Source organism: Drosophila subpulchrella, chromosome 2L (assembly GCF_014743375.2).
Source record: "Drosophila subpulchrella strain 33 F10 #4 breed RU33 chromosome 2L, RU_Dsub_v1.1 Primary Assembly, whole genome shotgun sequence".
NCBI lineage: Eukaryota > Metazoa > Arthropoda > Insecta > Diptera > Drosophilidae > Drosophila > Drosophila subpulchrella.
The window spans coordinates 3,839,563-3,846,941 of NC_050610.1; the positions used below are offsets into that span (position 1 = coordinate 3,839,563).

The 7,379-nt window shown below is 40.0% G+C and overlaps 1 long non-coding RNA gene across 2 annotated transcripts; it reads left to right on the plus strand.

Annotated features, from left to right (window-relative positions):
• The first annotated feature begins 305 nt into the window (after positions 1-305).
• On the plus strand, positions 306-1,297 carry LOC119547820. Of its 2 annotated transcripts, none has more exons than XR_005219252.1 (3): positions 306-380; positions 432-621; positions 733-1,297. It is a non-coding gene; the product is annotated as an uncharacterized LOC119547820 (long non-coding RNA). The 2 variants fall into 2 exon arrangements; XR_005219253.1 differs by having other exon boundaries at positions 768-1,297.
• Positions 1,298-7,379: the final 6,082 nt, after the last annotated feature.

Below are 7,379 nucleotides of genomic sequence, written 5' to 3' on the forward strand. Positions count from 1 at the left end.
AATTGCCTCTAATTGTGGAATGGGGGGCTGTTGGGAAAAATCGGAGGGAAGGGCGAGCCTGTAATTGAGATCAGTGAGAGTGAAACCAAAGCAGATACCCAGGGTCTCATAAAAAATTCCTAAAATGAGCACCTATACCAATTCAGACTTTAAAAATAAATCTAACCTTGAATACTCCAAGACTTGAATAAGATTTTAAATAAAACAGTACGGTTAATCCGTAAGTGAATGCTTTAATTAAATTCGTTGCGTTAATAACAAATGGATTTTACAAAAAATCCTATACTACGGTCAGTTCATATCATAATTCCCAATGATACTCTTAATACAACACATATTACTCAGTGTGGTTTTCAACTTGATTAGTGCCAAAAGTCCACGTTAGTAAATGTGTATCATCGCTATCTAATTTACTAACTGGGATATTATAGCCCAGTGTTGCTTACCACACAGCCAAGGAATTACGACGGAAGAAGCTTTCTTCATGTACACCTACAACTCCAAAATATATGAATGCATCCCTTTTATTTACTCGGGATCTGGGGGAAATAATAATCGCTTCTGGTCGAAAAGGGATTGCGAGGAGACATGTCTGGCATCATATGAAGAGTGAATGTGCTGGTAAAATTATACTTTTATAAGTTAATATACCAAAAATCTATTTAAATTAGTTTAATTTCAAATAATATTGCAATACCAATTTTACCACAATTTCTTTGAATATCCTTAAAGCCTAACATCTATCACGGATCGAAAACCTATTACAGAGCCATCCACAAAACCACTCACCGTTTCCCATCAATAAAAAATATACAAAAAACTCTCTGGCGTCTGTCACATTAGCACATCATTCATAAGGACATGTGCCAATGGTTTTCAAATATGTTTTCCACCAACGGCAGGGAAAACAACGAGACCCAAAACGAGAACAACGATGTCGACCTCCCAGGCGAATTCGGATTCGCAGGCTCGGCGAGATTTGCGTTTGCCAAAATGTCAATAAACACCCGATGGACGGACAGCGGTGATATTGACATTTATTTTTATATATTTTATTTCAAGCACCCGAAGCCCAGCGTTACTTTCTTATTTGGTTTCATTTCACATGTCACAGGCGCGCTGACAAAATTTTATGCGAATTGGTCTCACATTTTGAAATAGTTTCATAAAAAGCAAATGCCAGGGGCTGGCCACCCACTTTCTCCCTCCCACCACCCACCGCCCACCGAATCACCTCCCACCCAATGCCATTTCGCTTCCCGGGGTGCCTGCCAATGCGAGTGATTTCCATTTGACATTGATGATGTTTATTTATTTCGGTGAAAATGGAAAATATACAAAATATATGTGTATCTGCAATATGTGCACTGGGAAAAATAAAGAAAGATTAAATATAATATTGAAAAATTAAAAGGTTTGTAAATTTTAGAAAATCTAGTAATGTAAAATATTTAAAATAATTGACTACATTTATTTTAACAGCCAGTCAATTTTTTCTCGAAAACATTTAATTTACTTTATATCACTAAAGGTTAAGGCATAGGACAAACTTATATTTTATATTTAAGGGATAAAGTATATTATAATGTGGTGTATTGGAAACAATTTATTCGCTGCCAAATTAAAGCAATTTTCAACTCAAATTTTAGAACAAGAGGGACTCATCAAAAACTGTTACTTGAATTATATTTACTATTAACAATTCAGACGCTCAATTGCTTAGAAAATGTTAGAAATGGTTTAAAATTTGTGAAAATGCTTAGGTTACAAATATTTTTTCAGTGCACACCATACACATATTTACAGAAGCTGCAAGTGTATTTGGGTTTATACTTCTTGTTTGACATGTGTGGGGTAGTATGCGTTTTGGTACTTGTATAATTTTACTTTGCCGTTTATTATGATGCTTTTTTTGCTGATTTGTGTTTTTTGAGAGTCTATTTTGAAGTCGGTAGACATTGATGCTTGGGTGACGGGATCCTGAATACCACCGAATCCTGTGGCTTTGGATTCCATTTCATTTTTTTCGCCTTGGGGGCAATGACAAGTTTGACTCGAGAAACGCGATGCCCGAGAGATTGATTGCCCCGTAAAAACTTGGCCAGGTTCAACGGAATTCTGAGTGGTTTTGCATGTTTTGGCACAGTAACTTTTTGCCAGGCCTACGGGAAAAGTTGAGCATTTTTCTCTATCTGCCCCTTTGTGGGCTTGTGAAAATATTTAAACACGAAATTGCAACCAATCAAACAATTTTCCAATCAAAAGCTTCTATTTTGGCAATTTTGAGACGGGCCTGTGCCAAATTTTAAGTTGCATAATTCAACAAAGGGAGCTTTTTGGCAATTTCGAAAACCGAAACGAACGCAGTCGCACTCACCTGCCCTTCTACCTGTGTGTTCACAAACAGACAGGACATCATCGAGCAGCCGGCTACGCAATTACCATGAACAACAACGGTGGGCTGGGTGGTTCCTGGGCTCTAAACTCGGGGTTCCTAACTCTGGGACGGGGTATGCAGATGGTATAGGGTCTGCGCTGGCAAGTCGTAAATATTCCAAATGTCATTTTGAAATCCTAATTTACGCTTCGACGATCTAAAATGCACATTTGCACCCGGCGCAGCCAACGCACAAAAGCGTCCAGCGTCCAGGACGCACTGCAATTTGGGCCCCAGGACCCCCAGCCCCTCCTGAACACCCCCCCCCCCCCCTCCCCCTTTTGCCGAACCACTGGGCAATCCTGCGTCCTCCGTCCTCCGCCTCGTCAGGATTGGCATGCCTCATCATCAGTTTGAGTTCGTTTTTGCAGCGCCATTTTGTATCGAAACATGCAATCAAAATTTTCAAATTTTCCCTCTGTGTGTGTGTGTGTGCAGGGGGGCGGTGGAAATGGGGGAGTGGCTGCCTGTGTACACTGGCCAAACACACACTCACTCTCACACACACACACACACGGAATGAATTACAATCAGCACACAATTCAACGAAAAATGCCGTCCAATTTCTAAAATGTGCGCCACCCACCGCCCACTTTTCCGACTACAGCCTCATGGGGCGCGTTAGGAAAATTAGTGCATTTTCAGGGGGGTGCTGGAAAAGGGGGGGAGGGGGTGTAGGCAGGACCATGCAATGGGCTGCACCGTTGGTGGGGCCCAAAAACAATATGTTTTCCAAACGGCATTTCCATTTATGTTGCATGTTGCGCACACATTTCCGCAAATGCATTCGCCACCACCCCCAACCCCCCACCTTTTGCACATATTTGCGCTCCTTTCGTAACTGCAACTGCGTTGGGGTTTCGGGTTTTTCGGGATGGAGGAGTACGTATCGGGTGCATTGTCTATTCCCTTTTTGTGGGGCCCAGATTGGAACGTTTGCCGTATCGGCGAACGAAACCAGAACGCTGGAGCTGCAACTTATCGGGTTGCCCAATTGATGCGGACAATCGAATGGTTAATCGGAAGTTGTTTGCCTTTTGGGCTGAATTTGCCGTTCAATTCAGATGAGATCGGTTCTGAATTGAAGGAAGTATTCGGAATAGTTGGAATTTGACAATGATTCGTTTTTTGTATATCGACAATTCTAAACTAGAACTTCTTCCTAACATTTTCAAATTTAAGTTGCATTTACCAGATAAGAACAATTGGTGCATTGAAAAAAAGTATTTGGAGTAGATGGAATTTGAACAATGATTCATTTTGGTATATAGACAGATATGTGGTGTTTCTACTGTTCTGAATTGGAACTACTTCTTTACATTTTCAAATTTAAATTTAATTTACCAGAGAAAGGACAAAACGATTGGTGTATTTCATAACGCCCAGTGTCATAAAGCCCATTGGCTCTCAAAAGTGTCACAAAGCCCACCTAAGAATCGTAATGGGCGTTATAACATGCACTCTGAAATGATTAAAAAATGTAAAAAATTGATTTCCCTTTGAAATGTTAAAACTGTTTAAAACTATTTGAAAGTTGTGCAGGTGCTACCTTTTATTTAAGCCTCCTATACTATACCATCACTTTAAAGATAAATCATGGAAAACCGATTCCAATTTCCCCACTAAAACTCTGCCAGCCCTAATTTCATTGCTCCAGTAATTGCTAATCAGCCATCTCAAAATGAAAGGCTCGACCATTTAAATCGGAATGTTTACTCAAGAGATTTCCCCAAAAACACAAAACCCATCTCAGTGCTCGAGTCGTTGAACTTCGAAAGTTCTTCGCAGTCCATAAAAAGGAAAAGCTTACGAGGTGTTTGCCATGTGTCATATTCCAATCGTGCCCAACACCCGGCCGAGTCCGTATCTCGATTGGGGGATCTATTCCATTTGGGTGATGGATTTTTACGGCCTCGAACTGAGGCTGGGCAATAACGTGAATTCCTTTTCATCAGATCGGTCAGTAATAATCAACAGCAGTAAAATTAAAAATACATTTACCAAATATTGAATTTCAATGTAAATAAATTAAAATTAAACAAAACACACTCACACAGCCAAAGGCTGAGGGGCACAAAGAAAACGAAAATAAAAATTCGCCTGAAATCGAATAAAAAGTAAGAAATTTGATGACTGGGAAGATTGACTGACTCCGTGTAACGAATTCGAGTCGGAGACGAGGGAAACCTCGAGTAATGATGAATTAATTGAGGATAAAATGTTTCTGGCCGCGGGGAACGACGGTTAAAATAAATAAAAACAGAACAGACAATCGGGCAATATCATAAAAATTATACAGTAACCAACGCTCTCAACGATCCGACTCCAATCTCCGTTTGGCCGTAAACGCTGCGATTGTTTGGGAAAAGTCGATGGCTCGGCTTCCTAGAATGGCCATAAGAACTGTTTTATGCTAATGAAGCCGCGGGGTCGCCGCACTAAATCATGCTAATGGTATGTCTCGATCGAGTCCCTCTCACCCCTTCTTATAAATTTCATCCACTCCTCTGGGCTGCCGGTTAAATTGATTAATTTAATCTAGAGGAAGAGCCGGCAAAAATCGTGCGGGGCTCGCTGGCCGGGAACATATTTTCGCTTAATTTCATTTCCGCTTTCGCCAGGCCATAACACCGCCCCATGCACTGAAAATAATTAGCTAGAAAATAAAATATGTAAAAAAAAAATGGGGGGTTAATTATACACCTTTCAATTCCTTTTACACTTGCAGTTTACTTTTTCTAATCACTTCTTTGTTTAAAAAATTTATATGGGTTTATTTTGTATCATTATTTAATTGTCGTATCCTTAACTAAAACTGAGAAGGGATTTTTGTATACTTTACGATTTTTGCAGATTGCGTTTTGGTCATTTTCAAACTTATCATCTGAAAGTTAATTTTTCTGGCATTCCCAATGTTTCACAAAGAAAAGTATCTTTTGTCAAACTCATAATTTTTTCAAGTGCAGAGTGTCCAGCACTTGTTCGTTCCGCCTGCCCTAGAGTAGCGCAATTTTTTATGCCACTTCGCGAAAGGGTTGCAAAAATGTCTGCGTCTTTTTTAATGCGTGTGTCACCAAATTTCATTTGGGGGTTGACTCGCATACGTTTAACCAACAGCGAGTTATTGATCTGAATGAGGCATTGTCAATCTTGTTTGATGCATCGCCGCGTTCAAGGGGCCCGAGATTAATATTACCCCATATTCGACGTATTCGGTAAAGGGTTTTGGTCCTGGGCTCGCAAAAAGCGAATTTCCGTGTCATCTGTCAGCGGATTTGATGCGCCCTCTCAGCGCTTCGGGAATCTCGCGATTTGAGTCGCCTGTCGCCTGAGGAATATCCGTCCTTTTTATAAGTATTTTGGCTTGGATTAGCTTTTCCATCATGGATAGGCAGCTGTCTATTGATAAATAAGTAGTGAAACCTTTTATGACAAGTCTTACATGCATTCACTAAACAGCTTTTATTTTACAGCCAACTTTAAAAATATTTAAAAAAAACGAATATATAGGTTATAGCTAATAGGTATAAGGATCGGTAAATTAAAATATATAATCTGAAGGACAAATACAAAAGATATACAAAAGAAACTTCTGAAACATTTTGTGGAAAGTCCTACATGAGTTCTTTAGTTTACGTTTTATATATTCAGCTATTTCTATAAATATTAAATAAAGAATTTGCTAAATATATAGAAATTATTTTTGTACATTAATAGTTAGTTAGTCTTGGGATTCTTGGAAAAGGGTTTCATCCAGCCTGAACTAATAAACAAAACATAAAATCATGACAAATGTTTGTTGTCACAAAACATGTTCCCTGCTCCATAATTCTGTTGGCTTCCACTCATAACTTCTGCACATATTTCCGTCAACTATTTGTGTGTTCAAGTAATTCAATTTGCCGTTCAATTGACTGCCTTTAGAGCCTTCGTCTTTCACAAAATGCATAAATTGCGGGCATCCACTTGAGAACTCCGGTCGCTTCGATCGGTTTTTCTCTCATTAGTTTCCAGTTGTTTGGACTCAACACATTTGTAACAATATTTGGGAACTAATTTTAGACGCGAACTCGCTCCGAATTGACAGCTCGAAATATTTTAGGACAGATTTTTGACGTGCGCCCGTGATTTGTCATTGACATCATTATACGGATTCGGTGGATCTTCAACTTCCCCCAGGAAAACGGCAGACAAACGGGCTGCACCACTTCAGCGGTGCAGGGCACTTCATTTGTGCCGCTTGGATAAACAAAACTCAAAACGGGAAAGGAATGGAAAAGAAAAGCTGGAGGAGGGAGCTGGAAAATCACCAAATCGGTGGCAGTTGGTTCGTCATGCGCCATGCGTCACCACATTTTCTAATTGATTTTAAAATGTTTCAGTTCGGATAAATAATTGCGTTTTTGACATTCCCCCCGATATTCGCCGCCGAATATTCCATTCCATATTTCGGGACTCGAACCGAACCCAAATCCAGAGGGGAACACCGTCCCACCGAGACTTATCTTAATTGCGTACCAGACGCCCAGGCAGTCGCATCGGGAAGCTTATGGCCGCCTCCTAGTATATTACAATAATTTAATTTATGTTTGCTATTTATTATTTTCTAAATTGTTTTGGAACGTGCCGCCGCCGATCGTCTCCCGCCTCCAATAAATTTTGGTCTCTAACGATGGATCCTATTTTTGGACCAAGCTTTGCCTTGGCCACACTGCGTGATCCGAGTTAATGTCCCGATCTTTTCCACAAAAATATTAGGCACCTAATCCTTTCGCTCCATTCGATGGATGATTTTACGTGCCGGTTAATGAGTTGCCGGGTTAAATTCGATCATTCTAAATTAGAGGTTATAGATGGAGTAGGATGAACAGATATTAACTCGGAGACCGCAGACGTACTATATTTTTGGCTATTTTTGGGTTCAAACTGAATGTGTACTCCT